The sequence below is a fragment of the Prionailurus bengalensis genome, chromosome B4, assembly GCF_016509475.1.
Source record: "Prionailurus bengalensis isolate Pbe53 chromosome B4, Fcat_Pben_1.1_paternal_pri, whole genome shotgun sequence".
Lineage (NCBI taxonomy): Eukaryota > Metazoa > Chordata > Mammalia > Carnivora > Felidae > Prionailurus > Prionailurus bengalensis.
The window spans coordinates 34,590,659-34,606,599 of NC_057358.1; the positions used below are offsets into that span (position 1 = coordinate 34,590,659).

The 15,941-nt window shown below is 45.3% G+C and overlaps 1 protein-coding gene and 1 long non-coding RNA gene across 5 annotated transcripts in view; one reads left to right on the forward strand and one right to left on the reverse strand.

The window, feature by feature from the left end:
- Positions 1 to 13,819, reverse strand: part of SLC25A18 (solute carrier family 25 member 18) — a 29,077-nt gene extending 15,258 nt beyond the window's left edge. The window contains exons 1-2 of one of the 4 annotated variants that reach the window (XM_043564470.1): positions 7,688 to 7,813; positions 7,399 to 7,472 (exon numbers count right to left, since the gene is read on the reverse strand). The gene's annotated coding sequence lies outside the window, so the exon portion shown is untranslated. Of the gene's footprint in view, positions 1 to 7,398; positions 7,814 to 13,541 lie in introns of those variants that run through there. The other 3 variants (XM_043564471.1, XM_043564473.1, XM_043564472.1) reach the window with 3 other exon arrangements.
- LOC122473779 lies at positions 7,931 to 13,376 on the forward strand. Its single transcript, XR_006294711.1, has 2 exons — positions 7,931 to 8,113; positions 13,125 to 13,376. It is a non-coding gene; the product is annotated as an uncharacterized LOC122473779 (long non-coding RNA).
- Positions 13,820 to 15,941: the final 2,122 nt, after the last annotated feature.

A 15,941-nucleotide genomic window follows, 5' to 3' on the forward strand; every position in this document is an offset into this window, starting at 1 on the left:
AGGAATAGACTTCCAGAGCGATACAGCACACCCTCCCACCGGGGGCGCTCCTGGGCACTGTTCTCTCCATATATAGGACTTGAAGGATCCCAGGCAAGGGAAATTCTTCCGCCAAGCCCAGCCTTGGGGCAGCCATTTGCCTGACCAAGTTGCTCCCTACACTGCCAAAGAATTTAGTAAACAAATGGATACTGACTAAAATATTTAGCCTTAAAAAAAATTTTTTTTTTTTTAGGATTTTTAAAAAAAGTTTTTATTTATTCATTTTTAAGAGAGACAGAGAGAGCACGTGCATGCATGCAAGTGGGGGAGAGGCAGAGAAAGAAGGGGACAGAGGATCCAAAGTAGGCTCTGCTGGGACAGCACAGAGCCTGATGCTGGGTTCAAACCCATGAATCATTAGATCATGACCTGAGCCAAAGGCACATGCCTAACCTACTGAGCCACGCAGGCACCCTGTTTAATTTCCTTTTTTTTAGTAATCTCTACACCCAACGTGGGGCTTGAATTCACAACTCCAAGATCAAGCGTAGTAGACTCCTCTGACTGAGCCAGGTGTGCTCTATGTGTTAGACTATTGGCCAATAGATAATATTTCACCTGTTCTCTCTTCGAAATGGAATTTAGAAAAATAGTATTTGGGGAGTACTGGGGTAGTAATACTAATTATTTAAGCACTGGGATACAGAATTATGAGTATCTACATCTGGAACTCTTTGGGACCAAAGGAGAGAAGGACAGGATATATACATATAAAAAAAGTAATCTTTATCTGGATAACAGAGGCTCCCTGTCATTGCCTCTGGCTGCAGTATCTGGTCATGACATTGAATTATCTCACATTGGGAAGATAAGTGCATTTATAGTTTGACATGTGATTATTGATCCATATTTAGAAGGGGGATATTTAGGGGCAACTGGCTGGCTCAGTCGATAGAACATGTGACTCTTGATCTTGAGGTTGTAAGTTTGAGCCCCACACTGGGGGGCAGAGATCACATGAAAAAATAAAATATATTTTTTTAAATTTTTTCTTCAACTTTTTTTTTTTTTTTTTTTGGGACAGAGAGAGACAGAGCATGAATGGGCGAGGGGCAGAGAGAGAGGGAGACACAGAATCGGAAACAGGCTCCAGGCTCTGAGCCATCAGCTCAGAGCCCGACGCGGGGCTCGAACTCAGGGACCGCGAGATCGTGACCTGGCTGAAGTCGGACGCTTAACCGACTGCGCCACCCAGGCGCCCCAAAATATTTTTTTAAAAAAAGGAAAAAATGTGAATGAATGGGAAATGGTATGCCTCTGCACATCCCCAGGCATCAAAGGGTGGGATGCAGTGATACAACTGTTGTAGCTCTTCATTATTGCATTTCCAGGAACCCCCATTCTCTCTTACCGTTCACCTGGTGGGGACTACCATGTTCCTAAAATGTGATGCTATTCTCCTGGGTAGTGTTGATTACCTGAGGATGGGCCCCTGACTTAATAGGTCATTTAATTTCCCCTATAGGTATTTTTTTTTTTAATTTTTTAAAATGTTTATTTTTGAGAGAGAGACAGACAGACAGAGACAGAGAGAGAGCATGAGCGGGCAGGGGGGCAGAGAGAGAGAGAGGGAGACACAGAATCTGAAGCAGGCTCCAGGCTCTGAGCTGTCAGCACAGAGCCTGACATGGGGCTTGAACTCATGAACTTTGAGATCATGACCTGAGCTGAAGTCGGATGCTTAACGGACTGAGTCACCCAGGTGCCCCTTAATTAATTTTTACAGAGAGAGCACTCAGGTGTGCACAAATGAGTGGGGGTGGGGCAGAGGGGGAAAGAGAGAATCTTAAGCAGGCTCTATGCCTGCAGGGCTTGACAAGAGGTAGGCTCGATGCAGAGGTTGACGCGGGGCTTGGGGCTCAATCCCACAACCTTGAGATCATGACCTGAGCTGAAATCAAGAGTTGGGACCCTGGGGCACCTGTGTGGCTCAGTCGGTTAAGCATCTGCCTTCAGCTCAGGTCATGATCTCATAGTTTGTGATCTCATAGTTACATCAGGCTCTGTGCTGACCTGGAGCCTGCTTCAGATTCTGTCTCCCTCTCTCTCTGCCCCTCCCCAGCTCACTCTATCTCTCTCAAAAATAAATAAACATTAAAAAAAAAAAAAAAGGGAGTTGGGACGCTTAACCAACTGAGCCACCCAGGAGCCCTGACCTCTACAGTTATCTTAAAGAAGAGATTGTGTAGCTTCTTTACAGATATTGTCTGTAACATAACACTTGGGACTGATCTGCAGTCATGTTTACTGTCATGTGGTATGTGGTTTGGGAAACAGAGAGATCATTTGTAGCAAGAGACATGGATAAAGCAGAACAAGAGAGAGAGCAGAGAGTTCTGGTGGGGTTTGAAGCCCTGACTATACAGTGACCCACTTCATTCTCGACCTTAGGTACCAAAGGGATATTTCATGAATTGACTTATTGTCTTGTTGCTGTTGTTTTGGGGTGTTATGACTTATTGTCTTAAGCAAATTAAAATTAGTTTTTGTAATTGGGTAGCCAGAGTTTTTTTTTTTTCTTTTCTCTCTCTCTTTTTTTTTTTTTTTTTTTTTTTTTTGAGAGAGAGAGACTGGGCATGAGTGAACAAGGGATAGAGAGAGAAGGAGAGAGAGAATCCCATGCAGGCTCTGCACTGTCAGGGCCGAGCCTGAAGTGGGGCTCAAGCTCACCTGAAGTGGGACTCAAACTCATGAACCATGAGATCATGACCTGAGCTGAAGTCAAGTGCTTAACCGACTGAGCCACCCAGGCACCCAAGTAGACAAAGAGTTCTTAACTAACAAGCAAACTTTTTAAAGAACTCTCAAATTCCATTTTATTGCAATTGAGATGCTTAGATAGTGAATACTGTAAGTGTTCAGAGATGTGCAAGGCCATTCCAGCCTGGCTTGGAGGATCTAGAAGTGGTCTTAAAAAATAAGGGAAGTGGAGCGCCTGGGTGGCTCAGTCAGTTGGGCATCCGACTTTGGTTCAGGTCATGGTCTCACAGTCCGTGGGTTCGAGCCCCACGTCGGGCTCTGTGCTGACAGTTCAGAGCCTGGAGCCTGTTTCGGATTCTGTGTCTCCCTCTCTCTCTGACCCTCCCCCGTTCATGCTCTGTCTCTCTCTGTCTCAAAAATAAATAAACGTTAAAAAAAAATTTTTAATTAAAAAAACAAAAAAATAAGGGAAGGGTGCCAGGGTGGCTCAGTCAGTTAAGCGTCTGACTCTGATCTTGGCTCAGGACATGATCTCACAGTTCATGGGACTGAGTACCACGCTGGGCTCTGCGCTGATAGCATGGAGCCTGCTTGGGATTCTCTCTCTCCCTCTCTCTCTGCCCCTTCTCCACTTTCATTCTCTGTCTCTAAATAAATAAACTTAAAAAAAAAAAAAAACATAGGGAGGTGCTTGCTTCACCAGCACATGTACTAAAAAAAATAAGGGAAAGTTTCTAAGAAGAGGAGGGGGAGGTGGCCTGGACACCTAAGAGGGCCAAGCAAAGGGCTGAGGGCACAGCTCACCGCCCTGGCTGGCTCACCAGAACGGTGGAAAAGGGCTACAAAAGTAGGTTAGGTCAGGCATGGAGAACCTGGGGCTTGCCCAATATAGTTTGTGCCCCCTAAATTAACTTTTCACCAATTTGATCCTGCAGGCAGTAAAAAAATACTGAATACTTTTAAGGGGGAAAGCACACTGTTGAATGTGGTATGAGGACAATGCAGGAAGAACAGGTTGAGAAAAGGAAATTTCGTGCGAGAAGCCAGATAGGTGGCATGATGGCAAAGCAATGAGGTAGAGAGAAAAGGGGGGTGGTGGAGAGTGCAGAGGGCAAGGGTTAGCTGGGAGAGAACTTTTTTTTTTTTTTAATGTTTATTTACTTTTGAGACAGAGAGAGACAGAGCATGAACAGGGGAGGGTCAGAGAGAGGGAGACACAGAATCTGAAACAGGCTCCAGGCTCTGAGCTGTCAGCACAGAGCCCGACGCAGGGCTTGAACTCAAGGACCGCGAATTCATGACCTGAGCCGAAGTCGGCCACTTAACCGACTGAGCCACCCTGGTGCCTTGGGAGAGAACTTTTTAAAGAAAGGGTCTGGGCTTGGCGACTGTCCAGGGCTGAAGAACCATGGAGCTGGTGGAGGTCTGAAACCTGAGGGGCTGAGGAGTGAAAGGCAAGGCAGGAGAGGAGGCTGCCCACAGGGAGGGTCTGGCACTGCGAGAGAAGTTGAGGCTTGGGGAACAGTTTCCTCCAGCTCTGTGGGAAGTCAGTGACAAGGTGCCCCTTGTATGGCAGGCAGGACACCACTCAGCTGGCGTGCAGAGCCATGCATTTTTTGATCCCTTATGTGTGCATTTCCAGAAGTATCTCTGCTCGGCGTGTGTGTGTGCACTCAGAGGGGTCGTCTGCCCCTTCTCCACTCTCCTGCTGACTGTTTTGCGAGGAAGAAGCTGGCTAAGGGCCGTACTGGTCGAAGAGCCAGAAGCAGACAGGTCCTTGGAGGGCCTGGGAGGGAGTCTGCATGGCAGGGCCCAGTCGGCTTACCTACCCTGTCTTGTCCAGGGGTTCTGCCCCTAACATCAAAACTGTAACCCATTTTGGGGTGCCTGGGTGGCTCAATTGGGTGAGCTACTGGCTCTTGATTTCGGCTCAGGTCATGGTCTCACGGTTCATGGGATTGAGCCCCGTGTTGGGCCCTGTGCTGATAGTGGGGTGCCGGCTTGGGATTCTTTCTCCCTCTGTCTCTACTCCTCCCCTGTTCTCTCTCTCTCTCTCTCTCTCTCAAAACAAATAAACTTAAATAAATTAAAAAGAAACTGTGACCCATCCTGTGTATTTCTTTAGGAGATAGCTAGTTAACAGATGCTTAGGAGATGATCAGTTCCCTTTTGTTAATATGAACAACTGTTCTATTTCTTAAAGTATTTAAAGTACTAGAAAAAAATTAGAAAATTTGGAAAGCACAGAAAACTGTATAGTAATTTTCTTTTCTTTTTTTTTTTAAGTAAGCTCTACGCCCAATGTGGGGCTTGAACTCAAGACCCATAGATCAAGAATTGCATGCTCTATGGACTGAGTCAACCAGGCACCCCTAAAGTAATTATTACATGGTTTCCCAGGATCATATTTTGAATGAGACTGTCCAGAGACACATCTATTTAGAAGGATGATTCTAGGTGGTGAGTTGCAGGGACCAGAGCAGGCCATGGTTCTCTGAGCTCCTGATTCCACCACTTTTCATTCCTCCCACATTAAAACATTCTATTATCTTGACTTCTGTGACTCCTTGGCTCTCCCCAGTGGCTTCCCAGCCTCCCATGACCAGTGTCTTTGGTCACTGGTACCCATAAAGTCCTGCCAAGATTCTTGACTCCTTCCACTCCACTCCACTCCACACAATCATCCTGAAAACCCATCTTCTCCTGGGCTTCAGTCATTGTCTACTTGCTCATGATGTACCTGCAGCTGAGGATTTCTGCCCTGAAGCCCTCACCATTATCTTAACCAGCTCCCAGCTGTCCCCATCTTAGCAGTCTGGCCTCACACAGTATAGTAATACCTCTTTTTACTTGTATCCACCCCTGTAGACCTGCTGTTTCTCTTCCTGGTTTCCTAGCTCTGGAAGCTGCACCACCAGCCATTCAATTATCCAGGCCAAGTCCGTGAGCCATCTTTGATTCATCCTTTCCCCCTTATGTTTCCACAACTAATCAGTCATCATGTTCTGGCAATTCTTCCTCCTAAAGTCAGTGCTACTCAGGGCATGTGGTTCAGTGCTGATCTGTGACAACTACAGAAATTGAGAATAAATGCTTAGGAATTTTTATGGCATCTTGAGGAATTTCATGTTTTACAATTTACTGAGAAAAATGTGAGCTTATATTCTATCATTTAAAAAATTTTTATTTTTTGGGGTGCCGGGTGGCTCATTTGTTTGTGTCTGGCTCTTGATTTCAGCTCAGATCACAATTTCACAATTTGTGAGTTCAAGCCCCACATTGGGCTCTGCACTGGCAGCATGGAGCCTACTAGGGTTCTCTCTCTCCCTCTCTCTGCCCCTCCCCTGCTCATGCCTTCTCTCTCAAAATAAGTAAATAAAACTTAAAAAATTTTTTTAAATAAAATTTCTATTTTTCTATCAATTGATTTTTATTGTATTTTACAAAATTATTGCTCCATAATAAACTAGGATAAACAGGTCTTTCATCATGGGTAGAAAAAAGCTGTCCTAAGTCTCTCGTGGGCCCACCAGCCACTGCTTGATCACACGGGCGTCATCCACTGTCTGGAGCACCTGGCAGTCTCCCCCCTCTGTCTCCCTCCTTGCTCCCCTCAAATCTGAGCTCCACAACATGGCCAAGTGAGCAGAAGTGCAAGTCTGGACCCAACTGCCAGCCTGCCATTTAAGCACTTCCCTGCCTAAAGTGCAACGCTAACTTCCCTCCACTCTTAGGACAGTTTCCCAGCTCTTTGCCCAGACCCGGACCCTACTTTCCTACTTGACTGTACCCTCCCAAATCTCCAAGTCTACTCTCCCTGCCAGCCATCGAGAACTCTCACTTCTGGGAACATATCATGGTCTCTTGCGTTTGAGCCTTGCACATATTGTCCTGTTGAGTAGGACACTCTTGCCCCATCTGTACCTGACGAATTACAATTTGTTTTTTGGAAAACAAAAAAGAAAAAAAAAAGTTTTTTGGGCTTCCTCCCATGAGCCCCTCTTTTTTTTTTTTTTTAAGTTTTATTTATTTTGAGAGAGCAGCCCAACCAGGCTCCACACTCAATGCAGAGTCTGACACGGGGCTTGTCTCACAGCCAAACATGAGATAATGACCTGAGCCGAAATTAAGAGTCAGACGCTTAACCCACTGAGCTACCCAGGCCCCCCCTCGTTACTGGGAGACGAAAGTCTTAGGGTTGTGCCCCCGGAGCCTGGTGCAGAGGCATTCAATAAAGATGTTGGAATCAGTGAACCATGAGGTAGCTACCGCCTTTAACCTTGCAGTCAGTCTCATCATGAGACAGACAGTTCTGCTCTTCAGTTGTCTCTCCTCTCTACACCTTGTGAGGAGGCACTCAGGGAAGAGAGGCATCCTCTCTCTACCTACTCTAATTAGCAGGGCAAGCCAGAGTTCTTCAGAGACGAGCCCCTTACATGAGCAGTGCCAAGGAAATAACTTGCTTCCTGACTTAGACGTCATCTGGGACTATTGTCAGGGACTGGCCACTTCCTCTTGCCCACCTCCTTCCAACTCTGTGCAGCAAATGGAGACCCTTTCCCACAGGCTGCTCTGACCTTTCTCAGATGTTTATTTGCTAGAAGTGGGTCTTTCCCTAGCAACTCTAAGCTTGATACAGACAAGAGAAACACTTACCTGCTTTTAGTAAGGAACGTTCTGTCTTTTCTAGATGCCAAGATATAGGCCAGATCACTGCTGAACTGCAGGAACTGCAGGAAGGGTTGGTTTACCATCCTCTTTTGGTATCGTTAGTGGCCCTCCCTCTTCATGCCCACACGGCCCCTTCCCCTGGGGCAGGTCGTCACTAAGCCATCCTCTACTCTGGGTCCCCAGCTTCTCTCCCACCTCCCACACCTGTAAACAGATTGGGTTTGAATGAAACCCCAAAGAGGCCACTCTGCAGCCTAGTCAAGCCCAGTCCTACCTCCCTAGATGGCAAGCAGGTGGCTGTTTACTTGGTTGTGGAATGACTGAGACAAAAATTCAGGACGGAAAAAGCTTTGTTCAAGGCAGTGTGGGGGTGGGGGTGAGGGGAGACTGGCCACCCACTCAGAGACCTGGAAGTCAGGGAGGAGGACAAACAAGGGAAAATCAATGCAATGCAAATGCTTCTGCCAGACTTTTGGGGTCAGAAGCCAGCCTCTGCTTGTCAGACTCACACTTTTCTAACTACAAGTGATTGCCTATTTCAGTGGTTCTGTATTTTCAGTGGTCCACCACGTGCTCCGCTGTGGCAGGGCCGCAGTGCTGATTTGGCACATTCCCTGCACTCACAAGTGGTACAGCTGAGTTGTGAACTCAGAGCTGCAGCTGAGGATTTCTTCCAGCATAGACAGCTGGAAAAGTTTTGGTAAGTAGTCACTGGTTTTGGCCTTGAAGACCGGAGGCAGAGAGGTAAAATTAAAACCCAGCTTATCTTTAGTGGCAAAGTGTCTAATCTGGGGCAAGGGATGAGACAGTAGGGGGGAGTATAAAGCTGGTAACATATTGGGTCCCAAAGGTAGAGGACCTTGTTGCCCGGCCAAGGATTTGGGAGAGATGAAGAATCAGCATGGGACAGACTTTGATGTCAGAGACCCAGGTTCAAATTCCAGCTTCCAAGTTAATAACTACCTCACTTTAAGCAAGTTATTTAACTTAGTGCTTTTCTTCCTCAAAAGGGGCTTGAGATATCCAGTTCATAAGACTGCTAATGAAGTAGGAGAGCAGAGTGGTTGAGTGGGCTTTGGAGTAAGACTGCTTTTGAACTGGTTTGAATTCTAGTTTACCACTTACTAGCTGCATGACCTTAAATTACGTAACTTCTCTGTGCCTGCTACTTCCTCTGTGAAATGAGACTCAGATGTAGAGCATTTAGTACATTTGGTACATTTAGCATTGAGTGCCTGGCACATAAAAGGTGCTCACTAAATGATAACATTTTTTTCCTCTCTTTTCCTGGTGGGCAATGGAAAGCTGACATAGGATGTGGAATGGGGGCCCAGAGGGCACAGTTCAGTTTTTTTTTTTTTTTAAGTAGGCTCCATGCCCAACATGGGGTTTGAACTCATGACCCTGAGATCAAGAGTCACATGCTCTACTGACTGAGCCAGCCAGGTGCCCCCCCACTCCCCCCTTTTTTTTTTTTTTGGCCAGAGGTCAGGTTTATGGCAGTGCCAAGTGGTCTGGACAGGCCAGGAGATTACAATAATCCAGGTGAGAAATAAAATCAGAACCTGCATGCAGGAGGAAAGAGATGTGACTGATTTCTGTGAAGAATCAATAGGGCTTGGCAGCTGATTAAACATGCCAGGGACAAATATCAGGTTTGACACATGGATCAGCAAGAAAAGATATATCATCACCCCAACTAGTAGCATCAGAAGGGGTGGGTAGGTAAGGAGAGTGGGGAGGGAAGAAAAGTTTGGATGGCTATTGAGTTTAAAGTGGCAGCCACAAAACAGGGGATGGCAGTGTGCACTAGAAAGAGTGGTACCACACCTGCTAGTGTGCGATTATCAAACAAACAGAAAACTACACATGTGGGCAAGGATGTGGGGAAATTGGAACTCTTGTGTGTTGCTGATGGGAATGTAAAATGATGCAGTGGCTGTGGAAATCGGTATGGCAGGTTCTCAAAGAGTTAAAAATACAATTACCACATGACCCAGCAGTTCCACTTCTGGGTATACATCCAGAATTGAAAGCAGTGCCTTAAACACTATCTGTACACTCATGTTCATTGCAACATTATTCACAATAGCCAAAAGGGGAAACATCTCAAACGTCCTTTGGTGGATAAATGGATACACAAAATGCGGTATATACACACAATGGGATATTCTTTAGCCTCAAAAAGGAATAAAATTCTGTTACGTGCTACAACATGGATGCACCTTGAAAATATGCTAAGCCAGAAGAAGGACAAATACTGTATGATTCCACTTATCTGGGGTACCTAGAATAGCCAAATTCATACACACAGAAAAGTGGTTACCAGGAGTTGGGGGAGAAGGGAGGTGGGGTATTAGTTTAATGGGTATAGAGTTTCACTATGGGATAAAGAAGTTCTGGAGATGGATAGTAGTCATGGTTGTATAATGAGGTGATTGTACTCAATGCAACTGAAGTATACACTTAAAAATGGTCAAGGGCGCCTTGGTGGCTCAGTTGCCTAAGCGTCTGACTTCGGCTCAGGTCATGATCTCACAGCTTGTGGGTTCGAGCTGCACATTGGGCTCTGTGCTGACAGCTTGGAGCCTGGAGCCTGCTTTAGATTCTGTGTCTCCCTCTCTCTCTGTCCTTCCCCTGCTTGTGCATACTCTCTCTCAAAAATAAACATTTAAAATTTCAAAAAAGCAAAAGCATTTGGGGCACCTGGGTGGCTCAGTCGGTTAAGTATCTCACTTGGGCTCAGGTTGTGATCTCAGTTTGTGAGCTCAAGCCCCACATTGGGCTCTGTGCTGTCAGCTAGAAGCCTGGAGTCTGCTTCAGATTCTGTGTCTCCCTCTCTCTGTGCCCTTCTCCCACTTGTGCTGTCAAAAATAAATAAATATTAAAAAAAAAAAAGCAAATGCATTTTAAAAAATAGTTAAAATGGCATATTTTATGTGTATTTTACCAGGGTAGAAAGGAAAAGAGATAAGCAATGAAGGCAGTATGTTACATTTAAACATAAATGGATGGCATTGGAGGAAGGAGTGAAGATGTCAGCTTTTTTTTTTAATTTTCAAAAAATGTTTACTTATTTTCAAGAGAGAGAGAAAGAGAGAGGCAGAGAGAGACATACAGAATCCAAAGCAGGCTTCAGGCTCTGAGCTGTCAGCACAAAGCCTGATGTGGGGCCTGAACTCATGGACCACAACATCATGACTTGAGCAAAGTTGGACGCTTAACTGACTTGAGCCACCCAGGTGCCCCAATCAGTTTTAATGTGGAATTATAATAAAATGGTTAAGGAAGAATGTTACAAACTAACAAGATGTAGGAAATAAAATTGTAAACCATTTCGGTAAAAAATTTAAAACAGTGGCAAATAAAAATCCCGGAACAATGGCAGTAGGGACATTTGGTGTCAATGTCCAACAGGAACTTGGAAAGGGTGACCAGAACATGGCAAAAAAGTCTGAATTGAAGATAGAAGTTGATTGCACAGAGGGACATCTTAAGTTGTAGGTAAAAGTGAAAGTCATTTAGAGGAAGGTACACTGACTGCGTGATGAAGAGAAGAGGGGTGCTTGGCTGGGCTTGGTCGGTACAGCGTGTGACTCTTGATCTTGGGGTTGTGAATTTGGGCCCATGTTGGGTGTAGAGATCATTTTTTAAAAAGTCTCAAAAAAAAAAAAGGAGAAGAAAGCAAGTCTTAGGAAGAGCACACCTTTGGGAAGTGGAAGAAGGTCACTGGAAGGGCAGGCCGTGTCACAGCTGGGTGAGTGTGGGTCACGGCACCAGTGAGAACCAGGTCAAGAGGGGGTTGATCAAGCTGTCAGAGGCCACACAGGATGTTAAGTGCTGCGAAAGGGCTAAGGCTCTATGTAAGTCAGTAGTTGTAGAAAGGTAGGGAGGAAGCCAAATGTCAGGAAAAAAAGCCAGGTTCTATTAGTGAAGAGTTTGGATGAAGGTATGGGTCACTTGGCTTGCTCAGTCAGAAGAGCATGTGACTCTTGATCTTGGGGTTGTGAGTTCCAGCCCCACGTTGGGTGTAGAAATTACTAAAAAAAACCCCAACAAAGAAAACTTAAAAAAAGCTTGCATGAAGATAAAGAGAGGTAAATATGTGATATTCAAATAGAGGGAACTGGAACAACCTTCATAGGGAGGGAAGAAAGGAGGAGAGGCTAACTGATGGCATTTGGTAAGGAGGTAGACAGGGGAGGCTGGAATGCCTCGCACAAGGGAAAGTCAGCTTTGATGAGGGGACATTACCGGCAGAAAAGAAAAAAGGTGAAGATTTGGAAAAGCACAATGTTAGAGGACCACATGAGGGAGTCTCCATCATTTTTTTTAATGTTTATTTTTGAAGGAGAGAGAGAAACAGTGGGGAAGGGGCAGAGAGAGAGGGAGACAGAATCTGAAGCAGGTTCCAGGCTGAGCTGTCAGCACAGCACATGATATGGGGCTCAAACTCATGAACTTTGAGATCACGACCTGAGCTGAAGTTGGACGCTTAACCGCCTGAGCCACCCCGGTGCCCTGGTCGTCTCCCTCTTTAAATAAAAAGGCAAGTCCAGCAGTATTGGAAAGCATGGATGGGTTTGAGGTCATTCTGCTCTCAAAATGCAGTGAGCAATGAGCTTGTTAAATGTGCAGAACCTCAGGACCCAGTCCAGGCCTAGTGAACCAGAATCTGATCTGAACAAGATTCTCCAGGTGATTCATGGGCTTATTCAAGTCTGCAAGCCACTGGTTTTGGAAAGTGGTTTATACAATGTTGACTGGGCAACAGAATTACCAGGAAAGCTTTGAAAAATCCTGTTGCCCAGGCTGCACCCCAGACCAATGAAAAACCCTGTGGGGTAGTGTTCAGGCATCTGATTTTTTAAGATTTTAATCTCTACATCCAACGTGGGGCTCGAACTTAACAATCCTGAGATCAAGAATCACATGCCTCACCAACTGAGCCAGCCAGACTCCCCTGAAGCCCAGGTTTTTAAACCCCTAAGTGGGCACCCTAGATTGGCCACCATTGGCTTAGCATTGCAAAGCCACAGACATAAGCTCACTAAAATTTGTTAAATAAGTCACAACAGCAGACGTGGGAGATGTTGCCTGGAGTACACAGATCGTTGACCAGCAGGGAGTCTTGACATTACTGGATGGCAAGACCCTGGACTGGCAATGGTTGGTTAGGTTTAGATCTCCCAAAACACCCAACACTGCAGATGAGACAGAGGATGTGGAAACTGGGAGTGAGACTTAAATTTTTTCTTAATGTTTATTTTTGAGAGAGAGACACAGAGGGTGAGCGGAGGCAGAGGAGGGGCAGAGAGAGAGGGAGACAGAATCCGAAGTAGGCTCTAGGTTCTGTGCTCTCAGCACAGAGCCTGATGTGGGGCTCAAACCCACGAATCATGAGATCATGACCTGAGCTGAAGTCGGACACTCAACCAACTGAGCCACCTAGGTGCCCCCAGAATTTGCATTTGTAACAAATTCCCAGGTGATGCTTTGGTCCAGAGACTACACTCAGAAGCATAATAGATGATGTGACCACAAGAAGACAGCAGACAATATGGAAGGCTGCCGTAGTGGGGCCATGCCATGGCCTCTACAAAAACATGCTTTTTCCCTCAGACCTATGTTGTTTCTAGGAAACGTCCTCCTAGTACCCCCTGGGGAGAATTACTGGTGTCAGACCGTTTGCTCTGTCTTCATCACTACAGTGTAGCCTCACGGGAACAGAACCAGGATGAAAGGGAAGAGGAATTCAAGCTGCAGCAAGGACTCTGAGAAAACTAGGCAGAGACTGAACAGAACAAGCTGAGACAGCAGGCCCAGACCGAGGAGATCCCGGCTCTGTGTTCTTCACCAGCACATCAAGTCAAATGGCTGTCCAAATCAAATGGCTAACAACACCCCACCCTCCTGCAATGATTACATTTCAGGGAGGGAATAAAAATCTTTCTACTACTTTATGCAGTGTGTTCTAACACTGTACTGTAGTCCAATTTCTTTGTATTGTTTTTCTCCCTTTATAGTGAACTCTGAGCAGAGGAAGCTATTCCCGCCCCCCCCCCCCCCTTTCCACTGTTAGTAATTAGGCAAAGTAACTAGGCATACAGCTGGAATTTAATACTTACTGACAACTTGACTGCGAGTTAGTTCTTGGGGCACACACAGGCCAGGCTTCACTTGGATGTCTTTGGATGACTCAATTCCTCCCCAAAGCAAAAACCTTGAATCCAATCCGAGGAACTGACTCCACTTTGTTAAAAAATTCTATCTAGCATTAACTGGCTAGAATAGAGTTACTCCTTTCTTGTCATTCGCTGTCCAAAATGAGGTTCAAATCCAAGATTCTAGGAGCAGGTAGTGCTTTTCCAAACCTGAAGACTTCTCAAGGGGACCTGAATTTATATGCAGGTCATGGAAACAGAAGGGGGCTGGGATTTCAGCACACAATAGCCAAATCTGGGGATTTTCCAGCTGCCTCCTTGGCTGGTATTTCACAGTCCATCTTACACTGAAGGTTTTCGTGAAAATTGCCTAAGGAAACTAGAGTGAGCATTGGTAAGCAGAGAGGGGACTAAAACACACACAGATGTTCTCCATTAAAAAACCCAAGGGAAAATCATGAGGCCAGGGAAACAGACCTGCATGGCCAATCTACAGAGAATCCCATGGGGGAGGGGACAATGCAGGCTACAGCAGTCTGGACACTCAGAGCTCTGCCTCATTCCCAGTTGGTCTAGAATCCAGCCTCGGGGAGAAAAGGTCCAATGGCACTTCTTCCAAAGGCACCCCTTGCACAACAGTTTACTGACATAGGTCTTTCACCTCTAGTTAGATTAAAGGGTGAAGGTTGACTTCCAAAAGAGTCCAACTGTGGGTTATTTTCTCCATTCTGTTAATACCACTCCCAGAGAGTGTAGATTATGACAAAACTGAACCCTATAGGGGCTACTTGTTTATATAATTAAGATACTTTCCTTCCCCAATGACAGGAATTGGTTTAGAGACATAAGACACTAACGCTTAACAAGAGAAGCACTTTGGATGTTTCCAAATGTCAAAAAAGAAAGTTCCACAGAGTTTTGAGACTAATCCTCATGGACAATTTGTGACTTCCTTCGTTTTCCCTAAATCTTGCCCTGCCGGCTTTCTTTTCATGCTCCAATTTGAAGTAAGCAGCTCACCGATTATAACTGTTGTGTAAGTTATGTACACATAGGGTTTAATAAGCGTTAATGTCAAATCATAGTTCCAAAAATAGAGCTGGATTAACACTGCCTACTGTATCAAATTTTGAAACACTGTTCACTTGTGGAAGATACTTTGTTTTGATCCCAAGGAGATAAATCTGGGAACACTCTAGGGGCACTAAGCTAAGAGCTAAGTTCCTATTACAAAGTAAATTAAACCCGATCATTAGCTGAAACAAAGAATTTTACCCTTTGCTTGGTGAGGAATTCAGGTCACAGAAGTGGTTGCAGTTAGGAATCCAGAAGTCAGCAATTAGTTTTTTCATGCATCGTAAGGATGTGATACTAATACGAACTGGGAGTAGATGTAGACCATGTCAGTGTCACAGTTGCCATGACAACAAAGGAAGCCAGGCCAGAGCAGTGAGTGGCCCACCCACCCTGTCCCACCAGTGCAAAAGGAGACACTGCAAAACATCTAACCAGCATCATGTCAAGTCTGGGGTTTACTAATGATTTTCACTTAAAGTTGGTGGTGTTTTTTTTTTTTTTTTTGCTTCAAAAATCATATGGAAATTAGGGGCGCCTGGGTGGTTTAGTTGGTTAAGTTTCTGACTTCGGGTGAGGTCATGATCTCATGGTTTGTGAGTTTGAGCCCTGTGTCGGGCTGACAGCTCAGAACCTGAAGCCTGCTTTGGATTCTGTGTCTCTCTCTCTCAAAAATAAATAAACATTAAGAAAAAAAATTATATGGAAATTCAACTAAACTAGAAAATGTGACTGATATATTTTTTAGGAAAAATATTTTTAAAGGTTTATTTATTTTTGAGAGCCAGAAAGACAAAGAGTGAGCAGAGGGGAGGGGCAGAGAGAGTGGGAGACACAGAATCCAAAGCAGGCTCCAGGCTCCGAGCCGTCAGCACAGAGCCCGACAGGGGCTTGAACTCAAACTGAGAGATCATGACTGAGCCAAGGTCGGACGCTCAACCGACTGAACCACCCAGGCGCCCCTAGGAAAAATACTTTTTATGGAAGGTACACTTTTATTTTTTCTTTAACATTTATTTATTTTTGAGACAGAGAGACAGAGCATGAACGGGGCAGGGTCAGAGAGAGGGAGACACAGAATCTGAAACAGGCTCCAGGCTCTGAGCGGTCAGCACAGAGCCCGATGCGGGGCTCAAACTCAGGAACCGCAAAATCATGAACTGAGCCAAAGTCAGCCACTTAACCGACTGAGCCACCCAGGCGCCCCTGGAAAGTACAGTTTTAAAGCAGTCGACAGAAGTCTCAAATATATGTTAGTCAATAATAATAGATCAATAGGGATAACTTAAT